General features: G+C 37.0%; 1 protein-coding gene across 13 annotated transcripts in view; it reads left to right on the top strand.

The window, feature by feature from the left end:
• The window catches only part of LRRC4C (leucine rich repeat containing 4C), a 1,603,893-nt gene that overhangs the window by 1,459,654 nt on the left and 126,182 nt on the right, over positions 1–18,057 (top strand). Inside the window, exon 1 of one of the 13 annotated variants that reach the window (XM_063711077.1) lies at positions 14,730–15,810. The exons of 11 other annotated variants lie outside the window; for them this stretch is intronic. The gene's annotated coding sequence lies outside the window, so the exon portion shown is untranslated. Of the gene's footprint in view, positions 1–14,729; positions 15,811–18,057 lie in introns of those variants that run through there. One more of the 13 variants, XM_063711076.1, reaches the window with a different exon arrangement.

Below are 18,057 nucleotides of genomic sequence, written 5' to 3'. Positions count from 1 at the left end.
ATACTGAGAAAATCGAAAAACCAGTATGAGTTGGAGGAATTGGAGAATCTAGGCTGAAATTGTTTTTTGAGGTGGACTGTTTTTATTTCCAGAACTCCTAATTATGGCTGAGGCACATTCATTCATACAAGTGTCTGAGCATTTAGATTGGATCCAAATACAAACATGAAGACCAAGGAGTTGAGCACATTCCTATAAAAAGCTTTCCCTACTGTAGTTGTACATGTAGGTAAAATATTCATCTAGAGACTATGAAACGTGGTGAAAATAAAACATAGTGGTGAATTTTGTTGTTTTAAAAGATAGGCACATTGCTGTAATATTTAATGACACAGAGCAGCCCACCTTGTAATTTTAGAAATTTCGAAGAGTAATCCTATTACAGAGGCATATACCCTGTGGATGTTCTACCCGGGACCTATTATAGCCGTTAGCAATAGGTATCTATACTGCCTTTTAAAGTAAGTAAATTTATTTTCACATAGAACAAGAAGTTCAGGGAAAGAGTGTTTCTGGTTTATCTCACTAGTTCAACAGCAGCATCAAGAACAAACGTCTTTCCATCATTTTGCTCTGTTCTCAGCTTGTATGTAGCCTTAGTGTTCAGGCAATTGCGATTGCAGGCATCACATCCAGACATCCAGACATGACATAGGCCAAGTAAAAAGAGTTTATCTCTTCCTTAAGTCTTTTAAAAGTAGGGAAAACTTTCTCAGAACTCTTTACTAAGCTTTCTTTTATGTTTTATTGGTTGGAAATATATGTCCAAACCAATGACCAGGAAAGAAAGGGAGGCAGCCATGATTGTCTTAGGCGAGTCAAGATGACTCTTCGGGGCTGCATCAAGCGGCTTCTTTCTCAGAAGCACATGGCCACATGGAGGAGGGAAGACACCTGAATGAAACTCCAGTTTACTTGGGAACTAGAAATAATGGGAATAAAGACAAAATGTTTTTTAGGCATCAATACTGTCTATTTAACTTGACTTATAGTAAATACTCTTATGTTCTTATGTTTTTATACTTGGTATATAGTAAATATGTTGTGTCCTTATTTTCACACATTTTCACACTAGGATCTTTCCACAAAAGAGTGGATTGTTCTCTACTCCAATCAAATATTTACCCTCATTCTCTAGATACCCAGAGAGCTTTGCTATCAAATCCCTATAGTCAGTTGGCAGATGTTGCTCTGCAGAATGCATGAGTGGATCCAAAGCAAACCAAGATAACTAAAAAGGTTGTAGATCTCAAAGGTGAAGTCAACTGATGGTCATAATAGGAAACTCTGTATTTAAGAATAGTAGAATGGTGCTTAAGGAATGAATAAATGGACTCTGACTTAGAGCCTTTGTAGCTTTGCTAGAAATAGTAAAACATGAGTTGGTATATCAGTGATGCAGTATCAAATTTGTTTTCTGCAGGATATTTTTGGCTTCTTTTTAAAGACTTAGTAGTCTCCCAGATAAGTGAAGTTGACAAACAAATGGCCTTTATACAAATGAGGTTTTATACCAAAATATTTTGTATTTGGGTGGAAAGTGATTCTTCTTCATCAAGTGCTTCTTATCCTAAGGCTAGAACAACTGATTGACATGCATGGGGTGGATTCTACTCTTCCCATTGTGTGAATGAGGAGGCTGAGTTTCAGAGAGGCAGAGTAGCCTGCAGGAGGTCATTCACACAGCCGCTGAGCAGATGCATTGAGCATTTCTCCCCCTTTGCATCAACTCTATTTGGGTTAGCCATTATTGGACTGAACAAATTACTCTGTAAAATTTTCTAAAAATAGCTCTCTCAGAAATTATAAATAAAGTTTGGGTAGACTTTATGTATCTTGAGTAGGGGGACAGATATATCAGAATGTTGAGTGTTTATCACCTTGCTGTATGGACGCTTTGGAGCAATAGCTAGAATCATCATGAAAGTTTCAGGAAATTTCCAGTGTTTCTCAAACATGTCAGGCTTGCTCCACACTCAGTGTTTTTGCTTTTGTTGTTTCCTCTGCTTGAAATGCTCTAGAGCAGGTGGCTTTGTGGCACATCCCAGACTGCCTCGGGGTTGGGCTCAGGTGTCACCTTGTCCAGGAGATCTTGCTTTTCCACAGGTATAAAAGTATAGTCCTATCCTCACACTTCCTATACATCCTCCCTGATTGACTGGGACTCTTGTCCAAAGCATTTATCAGAAAATTTACTCATTTTTAGGGCCAGGTGCAGTGACTCACGCCTGTAATCCCAGAGCTTTGGGAGGCCAAGGTGGAAAGTCAGGAGTTTGAGGCCAGCCTGGGCAGCATAGAAACCCTGTCTCTATAGAAATAAATAAACAAATTACAGCTAGGCATGGTTGTTTGTGCCTGTAGTCTCAACTACTTGAGAGGCTGAGGTGGGACAATTGCTTGAGCCCAGGAGTTCTAGGTTACAGTGAGCTATAATTGGACCACTGCACTTTAGCCTGGGTGACAGAGTGAGACCCTGTCCCTAAAAGACAGAAAACAAACAAACAAAAGCTTACTCATTTTTTGATTGTCTCTTTCTGTCTCTCTCCCTCTAGTACGCTAAGAGTCAAGACATTTTGTTTGTTGTATTTACTGTTACATCTTCAGTGTCTGGAAGAAGGTACATAGTAGGCACTCATACATTTGTTGAATAATGAATGAAAATATTCATATGCATATATCATATAGGAACATACACATATGCTATATAATTCTAGAAGTTCTATTATGTGTATCATGTTTTTAAAAAGGAGGAGTTGAATAGATAGACCTAAGAATAACACATCACAATAGCAATAACAATTGGAAACATTGATCTGTGATCTTTTGTCTTCATTAGACTGGGCAATATGAAAGATGGACCATGTGCAGAGAAATGTACAAGTGAGCAGCACATGGCTGAAATTCTGCTGTCTAGCTTTATCATTCTGCCCCTCCACAATCTATGGCATCACCATGCTTTATTCAGATCCTGAGTTCCCTCATGCTCTTTTCTACCTTCCGTCTAAGTCTACTTTTAAGAACTCATTTTAATTAAAGTGTGAATGGCTAACATTGTATTTTATCAGCCCTGTTAATTATTCAGTTAGGACAAAATATGAAAAAATTATTTGTTCTTAGCATTTGCTGGTAGTTTGGAGCTTTATTGGCATTGCCACACCTTTCTGGGCACACAACCAGGATTCAAGTGTTACCTGCAAGGATACGGGAAAGGTCAGAAAACATTGGGACCTAGAAGTCAGCTTGCTGACCAGATAATTGTTTTCACTATCTACTTTAAATATAAGATCTACAGAAATGGAATTCATCCCATAGTTTGATAATCTGCTTTCAGTAACAATGTTAAAGGAAAGGGCATGATTTTTAACTATAAAAACTTATATAATGTGAATAAAATCTTCATAACGTAAGCAGTACCTCAAAGTAATAATGTATGATAAGCACTTTATAACTATTAACTCATTTAATACTTAAAACACACAATGACATGTCTCAGTGTTGTTCTGTTTTATTGTTGAGAGAATTGAGACAGAGAAAGGTTATTTGACTTGCACAGGGTCCCTCAGGTGGCTTATGTCAAGCCAGGATTTGGATCCAAGGTAATCTGTAGCATTGGGCTGCAGTGCATCTGGAGGGTTAAGTTTAGTAATCCATAAATCGTGTATTTCCATCACTTATTTTACTAAGAGCAAATCATGTTCACCCTTATCCTTTAAAGAGAAGTGCAACACAGGAAGTCATTTCCGTTGATTATCTCATTTAGTCACCACAAGCATTTTTTGAGGTAGTTACTGTTATGCTCATTTTACAGTTAACTGAGACTTATTGAGATTGAGTAACAAGTCTTAGGTCTCTCAACTAAAAAGTATCATATGTGGCATTCAAAACAAGATCTGTCTGTTTTTATACCAGCTTTTTATACCAACCTGCTTCTTTGCTTGGTAGTTAGCCCACAACACCAAGTAAACAAACAAGCAAGAGGAGATCATTGTTTTATAGTCTTAGCATGTGCTATGTTTTTGAAAATATGCCATTGTAAAGTCAAACATACTTCAAAGAGTTCAACTGTTTTTACAAGTCTTATTAAATTTCTTAGTCCAGAAGTAACCTTAGATATTTGAACATAAAAGTATATATACCTAGGTGAATGATAACTTTGGAGTTAAGCACAGAATGTTTCTGCAGCTATTAAAAAGATATTTAGGGATTGCTATTATTATCTGTAGAAATGCCAAGTGGAATAATTGGAGGATTTGGTGAAAATTCTTCTGATCCAAAATTATTTTCTCTTCAGTGTCTCAGACGTCTCTAAGATGTCACCCAGATACCATAATTTTATCTCTGCAAACATTTTATTTTGTAATGGGGAGAGACTTTAGGTCTGGGAAAATGAGCCTAAAGTCTCCTATTTTTCAGAAAGAAAGTATTGATGATATTTTGTGCAGTGACATCTCTATATGAAAGTGCTTTTATAATGTACATTATGAGAATAAACATAAAATATGCCATATATATGGATTACATACATCTTTTGATTGCTTTACATTAATTTATCTTATTTTCTGTATTGGAGCCATATAGGAATTTTCTACTTTGTATAATAAAAGTCAGAGGAACAAGTAAAATCAATCTTAGAGCCACATCCATAAGCTGGGCTATTTTAATCTTTGCCATCCTGTGGGTTTCAAGCTCTCTCTGCTCCACACAGAAACCCTGAATGAAAGTAAAGTGTAGCAAATATTTTCAGAAAGGACTTTTTATTTTTTGCCTTCTCTTGAAAACCTAAATCAGTACTTGACCTTTTCACATCCCTATCAAGATAAAATGGAGTCTTGGTGTGCTGACTCAGAACTATAAAATATGTGGTAAGATCCTTTTGTCTTGAGAGCTCTCTGTTTCGTGGGGTACTCTGCGTGTGTGTTGGGAGAGTATATGTTAGGGTGGTGTATGTGTGTATGTGTGTATGTATATACATATATGTGTTAGGGTTGTGTGTGTGTGTATGTATTAGGTGGGTATATTATGATTATAGATGTGTACAAATGTGTATTCGTGGTGTGTGTGAGTTAGGTGAATGTGAGTATATGTATATACATATGTGTGCTAGGGTTTGTGTGTGTGTGTGTGTGTGTGTGTGTGTGTGTGTATATGTGTGTGTGTACCACTGCTTGAGATGATCATCCTATTCATGGTCAGTAATGTTTCCACTATCATTAAGTATGAATAATATTGTGTGGTTTATACAATGTTTTCACCTGAATCATGTCATCAAAGCCATCTGATTCCATGAAATAGGATAGATATGAATAAATAGGTAAATGCATAGAATATAAGTTTAAATAATTCATTGACACTCAGAGAACCCAAATGCATGCAGCTGGTTAGAAGCTGTGTCCAGATGCCAAACAAACCTCCTAACACTGAACTCCAAAGAAGGCAGTCCAAGGTGCACCCAGAAAGTAGCAGCCTAATGAACATGTGTACATTGTTGTGTCACAACACAAAATGCTGCAGTGAGAATCCCAGGAAATGACTTGTCAATGCATCCTAAGAACTGAAATTTGTGTAAAGCATGGCATAAACTCTTTTAAATCAAAGTAACTTATTGGAGCCGAGGTGTTTCTTTCAGCTGTAATCAGAGAGAAGATCCTTTACTTCTAGGTGAAGGTGCTAGTTTAGGTGAAGGTGCTCTTTCTTCCTTGGTTTCTTATCTCAGATATGCAGGCCCCCTGACCTTTGAATTGAACCGTTCTACTAATACATAGTGCTTTGCATTTTAGTTATTCTTATTTTCCTTCGAGCCAGGCTTTGGGGCATGAGGCTGGGGGAAGAGTCAGGAAATGTGGGTGGAGGCTTGGAAATATCTGTTTGTAGGTTTGACTGTACATGTAGCTATGTAGAGGAGGAGTGAGCACAAAAGGAACTTCTATGTACTCGAAGGTGCTCCTTGTACCTTCAGTTTGTATCAATGGGTGAATTTTGCCTCACCCACTGAGCAGTTAAATAACATCACACAATATATTCATTGTCCTAATATTTAATTACCTCCTTTTTACAGAAGCAAGAATAATCTATATTTCATAGTATTATAATGAGAAGCATAATTAATGTATCTAAAATTAAAAAGAGGCAACCAATAACAAGTGACCACTAAAATTATGGTCCTTTGCAATGGGTAAGAGATTATGTACATCGGTTCCCAGTGACCTCCTTTCTGACTGCTTAGGAAGGTCTGGTCTTGTTTATGCATTGGTTTCTTGCAAAATGTGCTACTGCTGCTTGGAGCATCCCAGTGAGAATAACAGATTTTCATGGATTTAAAACTACCTAAACATGAAAAGACAATTCTATCTCATTTTTATAACTTTGATTAATTAAAACCACAGCTCAGGAAATAGATAAATGTAGGCAGGCACAGTTCGCTACTGAGGCGAGAAAAGATCTCTCATCACAAGCTCATATGAAGATCACAGTGGTTGTGGTCATCAGTCCAAATACGTGGTTAGCTAGTCTACAGAAATAAGGAATGTCAGATGACTTTTGTTAAGTTAAAATAATTGAAAGGGTCAGAATTTTTATTATTATTATTATAATTTTGAGACAGAATCTCACTCTGTCACCCAGGCTGGAGTACAGTGGTGCAATCTCGGCTCACTGCAACCTCTTTCTCCTGGGTTCAAGTGATTCTCCTGCCTCAGCTTCCCGAGTAGTTGGGTTACAGGCATCCGCCACCATGCCTGGCTAATTTTTGTATCTTTAGTAGAGGCAGGGTTTCACGATGTTGGCTAGGCTGGTCTCAAACTCCTAACCTCAAGTGACCCACCCTACTTGACCTCCCAAAGTGCTGGGGTTACAGGCATGAGCCACCATGCCAGACTTATAATTAAATTTAAAGAGAGTTTATTCAAGCAGAAAGTTTGAGGACCGCTGCCCGGTAAGCACAGATTCCAAGGAATAGAAGTCAGTGTTCTGAAGCATAGAAATTTGGGATCATATCTATAGACAAAGATTACATAGGGAAGCTTAACAGAATTTCAGTATCTTTCTATGTAAAGCTTAATGCATAGTTACAAGGGTCAGATTAGTCAAGGTGTTCTTTTTCTTTTGCAAAAGTTACATTTGATACTCCACACTGAAAATGTAACAGTCATGGGGTCTTTTGTGCAATGTGGTCTGGGTTAGGGACAAGATAATAAAGAAGGTAGTTCATCGATAACAAGGATCCAGTGATTAGAATTGGGAGAGGTCTGGTCTCTGATCTCTCCTAGTCATTTACAGAACAAGAACAACGAAGAAAAGAGTTAACCTATAATCTAAGAAGCAGAAGTTGCAAACATGCAATGTGACAGTCTCCAGGGCTTAACTTGCCCCTTGGCACAATAAATTTAGAGGGTCCTGAAATTTTATTGTCTTTTATACTTTATTCTGCACTAAATTGGGTAGCGATGAATATCTTATCAGAACAAAAGGCAGTATCATACTGTCTGTGCCTCTTTATTTTATCAACTCCCTCTGATTTTGAAATTGTAAAATAAGCATCACTTTTTTTATGAATGGATCTTTGAAGGAAAAAAAAAGCGAGAGAGTCCCGGCCTTTTTTAGGGAACAGAGACCTTAAGTATTAAGTATGATGTATTCAGAGATATCAGAAAACTTTTATCCAGTTTTCTGAATGCAGTTCCCCAGTAAAGGTTATTCTTTTCATGTGGGCATGTGTATACGCATACATATATACAATATATTTCATATATGTACATATATGATTATATGTAGTATATATAATATTTATTAAATATACAAAAAATACAATTTTCTTATTCTGATATCCAAATATTTTTGATCTCATTACCTTTGAATCCATCTTTAATTTAATAGTCACTTTGTTTCACATTTGGATGAAGTATGAATTCAGTGAATTTTATAATTCTGTATGTTATTATTGGGAAATGAGACTAATTTAACTCCAGCCAAGAGATTATTATTTATTTTTTATTTTTTTGAGATGGAGTCTCACTCTGGCCAGGCTGGAGTGCAGTAGTGCGATCTCGGCTCACTGCAACCTCCGCCTCCCAGGTTCAAGAGATTCTCCTGCCTCAGCCTCCCAAGTAGCTGGGATTACAGGCTCCCACCACCACACCCGGCTAATTTTTGTATTTTTTAGTAGAGATGGGGTTTCACCATGTTGGCCAGTCTGGTATTGAACTCCTGACCTCAAGTTATCCACTGGCCTCAGCCTCCCAAAGTGCTGGGATGACAGGTGTGAGCCACCACGCCTAGCCTCCAACCAAGAGATTATGATTGCTTGCTGTTACTCTGATAACAGCAAGCTCTGGCCTGATACTGTTGGGTATCAGGTACTCTTAGGATGAAAAAAAGCAGTCACTGCCATTGTAGTCTCTGATCTCAAGCAGTGGTCTTCAACTAGGGACAGTTTTACCTACTCCTCAGAGGACAATGTCTAAATACATATTTTTTATTGATATGTAATAATTGTACATATTTATGAGGGACAAGTGATATTTGATATATGCGTAAAATATGTAATGAGCAAATAAGAGTAACTGGGAATCTATTACCTCAAACATTTTTCATTCTCACAATTGAAGGGGAGGTGCTACTCTTTTTTCATTTTTCGAGACAGGGTCTTACTCTGTCACCCAGACCAGTGTAAGTGCAAGATCCTAGCTCACTGCAGCCTCAAACTCCTGGGCTCAGGTGATCCTCCTGCTTCAGAATCCCAAGTAGCTGGGACTACGGGGTCATACCACCATGCCTGTGGTCTTCCTATGTTACCTGGGATGATCTCAAACTCTTGGCCTCAAACGATACTTCCTCCTTGGCCTCCTAAAGCACTGGGATTACAGGCATGAGCCACTGCACCTACCCTGATGCTACTGTTACCCAGTGGAGGGAGACCATGGATGCTACCAAACATTCTACAACACACAAGGCAGCATTACAAAAATAAATTAGCCCAAAAAGTCAACAGTGCTGAGGTTGAAAAATCTAGCCTATAGAGTGAGAAATATATAATGCACTGTTATAAGTACTATCTTAGGAACATGAATGAATAAAGTGCTGGGAAAACTCAAAGGAGAGAGAACTGAGGGTGAAGAGGTGTTGAAAAAAGCTTTATAGAAGAAATGACATTGGAACTTGACCCAGAAGAATAAGCCTGCTTTAGCCAGGGAAGGATGAAAAGGCAGAGAGGCATCCTAGGTAGGGGAGCAAAGATAAGAAAGTGTAGAAAAGTAATCATGTCACAAGGCTTTTACTGTATGCAATTACTACAGTGGTATACCTCGATTCACGATTACATACAAATGAGGTTAACATCACTCTATATGGGAATTTTTCTTTACGTGGATTTTAAGCTGCATATATAAAACCTCCTTAGAGAAGAGACATACCATCATTTTCTACTAAGGAGAGGAAGCTTTCCAGACTCCCTAGTTTCAGTTGTCTTACAGTCATTTGTAGATATGCAGTCAGTGTATGTACAAATGACTGCTAATTCTTCCAAACTTTTCTAGAACTAGAATTCAGGGAAAGGGCTTTAAACAGCTAGAAATATCTGGAAGATGACATGACCCCTCTATCTGGACAACGGAGAATGTCAAGACCTTCAAAGACCTCAGAGACAGAAAAACAAACCAACAAAAAACGCACACACAAAAAAACAGAGAGCAACCCAGTGATTGTTCAGTATTGACAGTGCAATGACCTGGAGTGTAGACTCTGGGAATCCCACCCCAAAAACTTTCTCTGTGTGATTTTTGATAAGTAATAGAATCTCATTTTGCTTCCATTTTCTTCTTTTTGAAATGGGTATAATGTTATCTCGTCATAGGATTGTACACCTTTTATAGCTTGGCTTGAATAAGTTCTCAACGTGGGTTCTTTTCACTTAACCCATTGCGATCTGAAAACATGGGGGTTTGTTTAAAGACCCATGGTCAGTCCTGTGTTGGGAGACACTAAAAGCAAGATTCTAGCCTTCCTGGTAGGCAGAGAAGACATTGCAAAGGATAGCTTTATAATAGGAAAATGCTAAGTGCTGTGGGCAGATAATGAGGTTGTTTAAGAACCATTCAATTAACAAAATGAAACAAGTGTGATACACTCAGTGGGTGCGCTGGAGAAGTCTTTTGAAATGTTGATGCCGATGGCAGACATGGTGATTTAAAAAGGTCCATATTTAAATTAGTAAAAAAAAAAAGAGAGAGAGAGAGAAAAGGAAGGAGTTACAGGCTCAGAGTGAGTAAGATTGAAAGCAAGCAAGATTAGTTTAGATAGAGGAAAAATTCAGTCTCTTCAGTGATTGAAAGGCAACCATAAACTCCACCTGGGGAAACAGCCTCACTTTATCTCCCACTGAGCAGTTGGTATTATTTCTCTTTGTTGGTGTGTTTGAACGTGCTTAGATTTCTGATAAGTCATGGCAAAAATAGTAAACAAATTATTTTTTCTTCCTATGAGCATCAATACTAGAAGAAATATGAACATATATCTCACACATATACTTTTTATTTCTAATGCTTATTTTTTAGATTAAAGTTAAATCAGTAGTGAATTGTATTATAAAGGAACTACCTACTTTTATAATCTAAGAAAGATGAAAAAAATATGCTTTTACCTATAACTTCATGGATATAGAATGATTTGAGGGCTCAAACCAGAATTATTAAAAACAACAGAAGATATATTTCAGTTTTCTTTTAGTTAATATCTTCTTCTCTGGTACAAATATTGGAGATGATGGAGACCACATGCTTCTGTTCATATTTCTGCCACTAATAGAAGATGAGATGAATTTCATCACAGTTAAGTTAGAAGAATGAATCTGTCATGTATGTCACCTCAAAGAAGCATCTAAATGAAATGCCATGTTATCATTTTCCGCAGTCCTTAATCACTACAGAGATGAAGTACTAAATCAAAAGTCTGCAGAGTGAACCAAAAACAAAATAACGTTGAGTATTTGATGTCTAGAAGGAGTATGGACCAATTTTACTTATTGTCTTTTTTTCTTTTCCTTTAACACTTGATAAAAAGTTAGGACTTTAGGGCTGGGCATGGTGGCTCATGCCTGTAATCCCAGCACTTTTGGAGGCCGAGGCAGGTGGATCACCTGATTTCAGGAGTTCAAGACCAGCCTGGCCAACATGGTGAAACCCTGTCTCTACTAAATATATAAAAATTAGCCAGGTGTGGTGGCAGACACCTGTAGTCCCAGCTACTTGGGAGGCTGAGGCAGGAAAATCACTTGAACCCCGGAGGCAGAGGTTGCAGTGAGCCAAGATTACACCACTGCACTCCAGCCTGGGCAACAAGAGCAAAAACTCCATCTCAAAAAAAAAAAAAAGTTAGGACTTTAATAATATGTAGCATGTATCTAAGAATTTTAACATAAATTAACAGTTCTCAAATATCTAAAGTTGAATTTATAATACTAATATAATGGAAATAATTAAAATAATAATATCTGTAAAAATAGTATGCCTTTATTGAACACTAAGCCCCAAGCACAATGCTAGTGGTAGCATTTTATTTAATACTAAAAGCAATCCTATGAAAGAGATAATATTGTTATCTATATTCTACAAGTAAATAAAATAATCCTTAGAATAGATTAATAATTTGATTGAATTCTTGCAGCCAGAGATGATGATAAAATCAATTTTATCATTCAGTGAACCTATAATTTTGTTTAATGAATTAGATTGAAATGGAATAATATAGACTAGAAAACCATTAGAATGCATCACAGGTAAGGTCCTAGGATTTGAGGATCGTATCAATAAATCATCAAAAGCCACAAGTTGTAGGCTGTCAGCACCTACTCATTGACTAGTACAGATTCTGTAACATGTGTGGGCTTTTCCATTAAAAGCAAATTACAACAGTGACTGTTTACTAAGTGCCTCTTTGGCAAAACACTGTATTTAAGTATAAGCCATGGTTTTTACTGTCATGGGCTTCTAACATATGCTGAGAAAAATGGCATTTATTTATAAATAATGTAGTAACATATGCAAATAATAGAGTAAAATCTAAGAGAGTTTTTAAATAAAATGTACAGAGTTACATTCTTTAGAGGAAGGAAAGGTAACTTTGAGTTGGGTGAGAATTAAGTCAGGAAATTGTATAAGAGATGAATTTGAACACAATTCCTAGTTGGTCTCAGGAAATGGCCAAGACTGATGAAGATCCAGTCAATTTTGAAATGCTTGCTGGGTTCATTCATGAATGAAAAATATCAGGATTTTTACAACAGAGGTCACAAACAAAGTAGCTGAAAAATGAACTGCTCAACTGCTGAATAATTCTTTAGGAGCCTATTGATGTTAATAATGCAATTTTGTCCTAGTTTTTTATGAGCTATTAATTGGAAAAAGTCTATTTATACAGTTATAGCAATCCAGATGCCATGGAATATGCCACTGTCTTTAGTACAATATAAGTGGTAATAATAAATACTTTAAAGTCAAATTTTATCTGTTCCTTGAAGCTTATTCAAATACTTAAAGTCAGTCTCAATGAGCTCTCTCTTTTTAAGAATCTGTCTTTACATAACACATACTTCAGGGCCAAAAGAAACCTTCCCCTTAGCCCACTGCTGAAAATCAACTCAAAAAACGCAGGTTAATAAGTGAGAAGGCATACGAGTTTATTAACATGCATGGGAGAGAACCACAGCAATTACCCTACCACGTAAAGGGACGTAAGGAAGTGTGGATGACTTTGAAGGGAGTAAATGATTATTAGGAGAATTCGGTGGGCTTGAAGAACATAAAATGGCCTGGAACAAAGTCTCTTGGGCTGCAGATCAGACAATGGTTTGTGGCGAAAGTGTGTTGACAGACTTGTCATTCTTCCTACCGTAGGAGTTCAGTTAATGAAAATTCAGGAAAGGGACCTTATTTGGTGGATATGGGCTTAAGATAAGGAAACTTCAGAGAACAACTTTATCCTGTGCTTTGGGAGAGAGAGGACACAGAGGATTGAGAGACTGAGAGCTCAGATGGGGGGCTGAAGTGGGGGTTCTCAGAGAGACCTTGAGGCTTCTTCTTCAGTTCAGCATGTCAAAGTGCCAAATTTTGGGGTATAAGTTTCTGAGGCCAACATATTCATTGCTGTATTATACTCAGCACTTAAATGTCACCCTAGCTTTTTAAAGCAAATTTCTTGTTTGTGCATCTCCACTACTTAAACAGATTATGAACTTCTAGGTTCGCTTGCCTTTTTCTAACACATTCTTAGTTCTTTACACATGAGACATGATGAACACAGATGTGATGATTGGTTAATAGATATAAGTTTTTGGCTGGGAGCTGTGGCTCATGCCTGTAATCCTAGCACTTTGGGAGGCTGAGGCAGGTGGATCACTTGGAGTCAGGAGTTCAAACCAGCCTGGCCAACATGGTGAAACTCCATCTCTACCAAAAATCAAAAAAAAAAAAAATACCCAGGTGTGGTGGCAGGAGCCTGTAATCCCAGCTACTCAAGAGGCTGAGGCAGGAGAATCACTTGAAGCTGAGAGGAAGAGGCTGTAGCAAGCCAAGGTCACACCATTGCACTCCAGCCTGGGAGACAGAGTAAGACTCCGTCTCAAAAAAAAAAAAAAAAGATTAAAGTTTTTTTCTGTATGGCTAGGAAATGATTAAATAAAATAATAACAAAATTATATAAAATTTAAATGATCAATTTAAAAAAGTGATATGCATAGGAAACCTAGCACAAAATGAGTAAATGGAGGGTTCTCAATAAACATCTGTTGAATAAATGAATGAGTCACGATTTCTAACTTTTGCCACTAACTAGTTGTGAGACATACTCATATCACTTCTTCTTTTGTAGCCTCAGTTTTCTCATCAATAATATGAGATGTATGAATTTGAAGAATAGTTTTCTACCTACCTTTCAAATTCTAGGAAGGTACTTGGTGAGTTCCACAAAATATAAAGTATATTCTTAGCCAATGATAGACATTTAAAGGGCCTTAGCTTATGTTGGGCCCAAGATGTTCTTTCAAAGAAGAGCTCCACTGCTAAAATTGCTTGAAAATTGTTGGTATACATTAATTATAGTGTAGAAGTTTACCTTTTTAAGCCAATTTGAACACATAAAACTTAAAAGGGTATCTTGCTGTCATTACATTACCATACAGGAAATGGACCAGAGGTCCTGTTATTCCAGAAGCCACATTCAAATGAATTTGACATTAATTTTCTAGAAATATTGGAAACAACATTAATTAATTGCAAAGGCACATACAGTTATTTGGTTGCAGAAAGCAAGAAATGTATGTTTATTTGTCATGCATACCATGAGGAGCTTCAAAGAATTTTTTTTTTCAGACTGGAATAAAAAATCTTATTTTTTCTGTTCTCATTCCATATTCTCTTTTTAGTTAAAAGAAGAGCATGCCGAAAACATTCTATTGAATTGCTTCTTTGATGAACGCTTGGGTTGTTCAAGCTTGTCACAATAGATGACAATAATAATGATGCTACTGATAACAGAATTGTTTTTTTTTTTTGGATGATACACTTTTTTCTAGAATTTGTATCCTCTGTGTTGACCACATTGTGTTTGCAATTATTTAGGTACAGATACTAGCTTTCTTTATGTATTAAATGCTAATAGGACCCAGTGTTTCAGGTTCACTTGTATGTGTCATAAAAATGAACCGAATCCATTAACTTCTGATTTAATGATTGGCTTAATTACTAGGGACTTTGGCAGTACTCACTTTTCCATACATGATATCTGGATACTGCCTTGTTATTACATTTACATCTCCTAAACCATTTAATGAAATTGGGTTTAAGTCCAGATGATCTCTCAGATTTTATAAACTTAAACCATTCCCCGACTTTCTGATTTTCTGCTAGAAAACAGTAATAATGAAAAGGAGAAAAGGGGAAAAACATAAAACTCATTTAAAAAATAAACAAAAGCCATTTCAAAGATATTGTCCCATACAAGAATGAAGAAAGGAAGATAAGTAAATGTAGTTAAAGCATGAGCCATGATCATCACACAGTCTTCATTCAAAGGCTGAATTTGCCTTTTAAAATTATGCATACCAACTCTTTGTGTATTAACATAATAAAATTGTAATGCAATAAGAAAAAAAAACATTTCCAAAAAGACCAGAGAAGTCCAGACGGCTGATTAAAAGATGCTAAAATGTACAGCTCGCTGGAGACTGGAGTTCCTTTTTAGGTTGATTTTGAAGGACTTGTCCAGGCAAGGAGCCTTGCAGGAGGAAATGCATCCTTGTCTGGGGTCCAGTCAAGGGCTGGACTCCCAGCTCCCGAGTGAAAAATTTCTCTAGGAGAAATTCCTGAGGCAGGGCCCAGACAGAAGGAGTCACCAGATCCTCAGAAGGGGGAGGAGATGATTTACTCTCTCTCTGGTCTGATTTTCAGTTGCAACACTTCTCAGGCAAAGAGCGTGCCAACAGCCTTTCTCTTCTGCTTTGCTTGTCTGTGGTGGATACTAGCAACCTATGTGGTTCTAAAGTATCAAGCTGAGATTATAGTATCAACGAGTTGGAACATCAATAGTGCCAAGTGCCATTTAAAAATCTTTTCATCTTCTTGTGTGTTGCTTTTGGAGAGGAAATGTTTTCAGATGTGGTTTCTAGTCTTGCAGAAAAATGGCATTTTCAGGCTGTATGGGACTCTTACATCATCTAGTTTCAATCACCTCATTTTTCAGAGCAAGAAACTGAGAGTGAGAAAGAAGGGACTGGTCAGAGTTACTCAGCTAGACAGTGAGTGACAGACAACAGTGGAACTTCTGGTAAGTTGTGTGGCTTCTGGGCTTTTCCTTCCAAATATAAAAAATGGAAATGAGGGATAGGCTTAGATAATCTTTTAAAGGTTTTTTGTTCTAATACTCTACTTCTGTTATTTATTTATTTATTTATTTATTTTTCTGAGACAGGGTTTTGTTGTGTTGCCAAGGCTGAAGTGCAGTGGTGCCATTATAGCTCACTGCAGTCTCCAGCTCCTGGGTTCAAGCAGTCCTCCCATCTCAGCCTCCCGAGTAGCTAGCACCACAGGTGTGCACTACCATGCGTGGCTAACTTTTTATTTTTTCATAGAGACAGGGCTCTTGCTATGTTTTGCAGGCACTCCTGCCTCAAGCAATTAGAACTCCAGGCTTCAAGCAATTCTTCCACCTCAGCCTCCCTAAGTACTAGAATTAAGTTACCCAGACGATTTTTAAATTTTAGACACCTGTCCATTATTTCATAACCAAAAGGCTTTTATAAAAGTAACATATTTTTATGCCTAAACAACAGTGTTGAGACATTTTGATGAAGCCTAAAGTTTTAGTTAATATTTTGCATTGTGTAGAGATATTTACTTTAGAATGTGGCCTAGAATTAGGCTAAACACTTTGAAAATGTGCTCTGGTTTTGAAAATGGTTGACAATTTCCTATATTACATTCTAAAACTATAAACATCCTAACACTATAAATGCTTTCTTAATGAAACTATAATATATATTTAATATTATTACCTATATTGTTTTACTCATTACTAAAAATGTTCAGATCACATAAATGACTAAGGCCAATTAAAAAGTCATACTGTAGAGGACAGAAATGCCCATATAGGTTTTAGTTAGTTGAAAACTCCATTACTTATAAGCATAGATTAGGTTTTTCTTTTTCATTTCTTCAGCAGGCACATTTTAGACAAACTGACAGCAAATCCATTATGTAATGGCCACTACAAAAGCTTTCATCAAGAGTGTGCATGTTTAGTGTCTCTGTGTGGGAGAAACTGGGTTATGGTAGTTGAAAAGGCAAAAGATTCAAGAGTAAGATAGGACTGGGCTTTTAAGTTCTGGGCTCCATGGATAATGCAATCAGAATTCTCTAATCCTGAGGTTGGAGTGTTGGTTGACTGTAGACGGAAGCTGTCTGCATCTTCAAACCATTAGACATGGAGGTTCTCAGATATTTATTTACATAAGTGACATGTAACAAGTTATACATAATGATATTCACAGGAATACCATAAGGATCTAATGATATAATGCTAATGAAAGGTATACATTCTATACACTAGAGAAATCTTTTTTCTTTTTGTATTACATTTTAAAACAAATGGATGCCTGGAAAGACATGGAATGTTAGAGGACAGGGTGTGAAAAGCAAATAGTTTTTTTTAATAAAGTTATGGTTTAGAGCAAAGAGACTGCCAGGAAGCAAATGAAATACTGATGCCAGAATATCCAGTATCCACACTTCTTAAAAATGTTACCTATGTATGAGTCACTTGGAGATGGTGTTAAAATGCCAGTTCCGATTCAGGTTGTCTGGGGGTGCGTTCTGAGATACTGCATTTCTTAAAAGCTCGCACGTGATGCTGATGCTGCTGGTCTTTAACACTTTGTGTAGGAAGGTTTTATGTCTTCAGATTAAGGGTCAACTGAGTATCTTTTCAAGAAGAAACATTTGTTGGGGTTTATATGCCAAGGCAGTACCATCCAGCCTGGCTAACACCCATCTTGCTATACCATAAAAAAGCTTTCTACCCTTTCTGGGTTTATTATTAAGTGTTGAGAAAACATTCGGCTTTTACTGTTTGGCTGGGGTTTCTGGCTGATAGCAGCAAGGTAGGAGTTTAAATTTAACAGAATTAGGAATAAACAGGATCTAGAGAGAGAGTCTATCCATTACTAAGGGAGAAGAGTTGGTTTTTGTCTCTTTACAAGGCCTTATCTAATAGAGGTCTCTGAATGCTGCCTTAAGAATCTTGGATATGTGATTGGTTGTCTTAACTATCTTTTTCCTTGACATATTGCATGTTTACATTAGCTTGGACCCTTCAGTTTCCTAATACAAGTATGAACAGGAAGAAGCCATGTGAGATTTCCCCCTCTTTTCATATTTTAAGTTCAATTTAACAAACATATACTGATCAGTAGGTTACAAAGTAGTGGACGAGGCACTCTGAGGGACATGAGGATCAAAAAAGAAGATAGGTTCCAAGTACTGTCGGTTTACCTATAGAGGATACAGATGTTAAAAA

This window comes from Gorilla gorilla, chromosome 9, assembly GCF_029281585.2.
Source record: "Gorilla gorilla gorilla isolate KB3781 chromosome 9, NHGRI_mGorGor1-v2.1_pri, whole genome shotgun sequence".
Taxonomy (NCBI): domain Eukaryota; kingdom Metazoa; phylum Chordata; class Mammalia; order Primates; family Hominidae; genus Gorilla; species Gorilla gorilla.
Note: the sequence above shows the minus strand (reverse complement) of the source record. Positions and strands in the feature narration are given on the sequence as shown.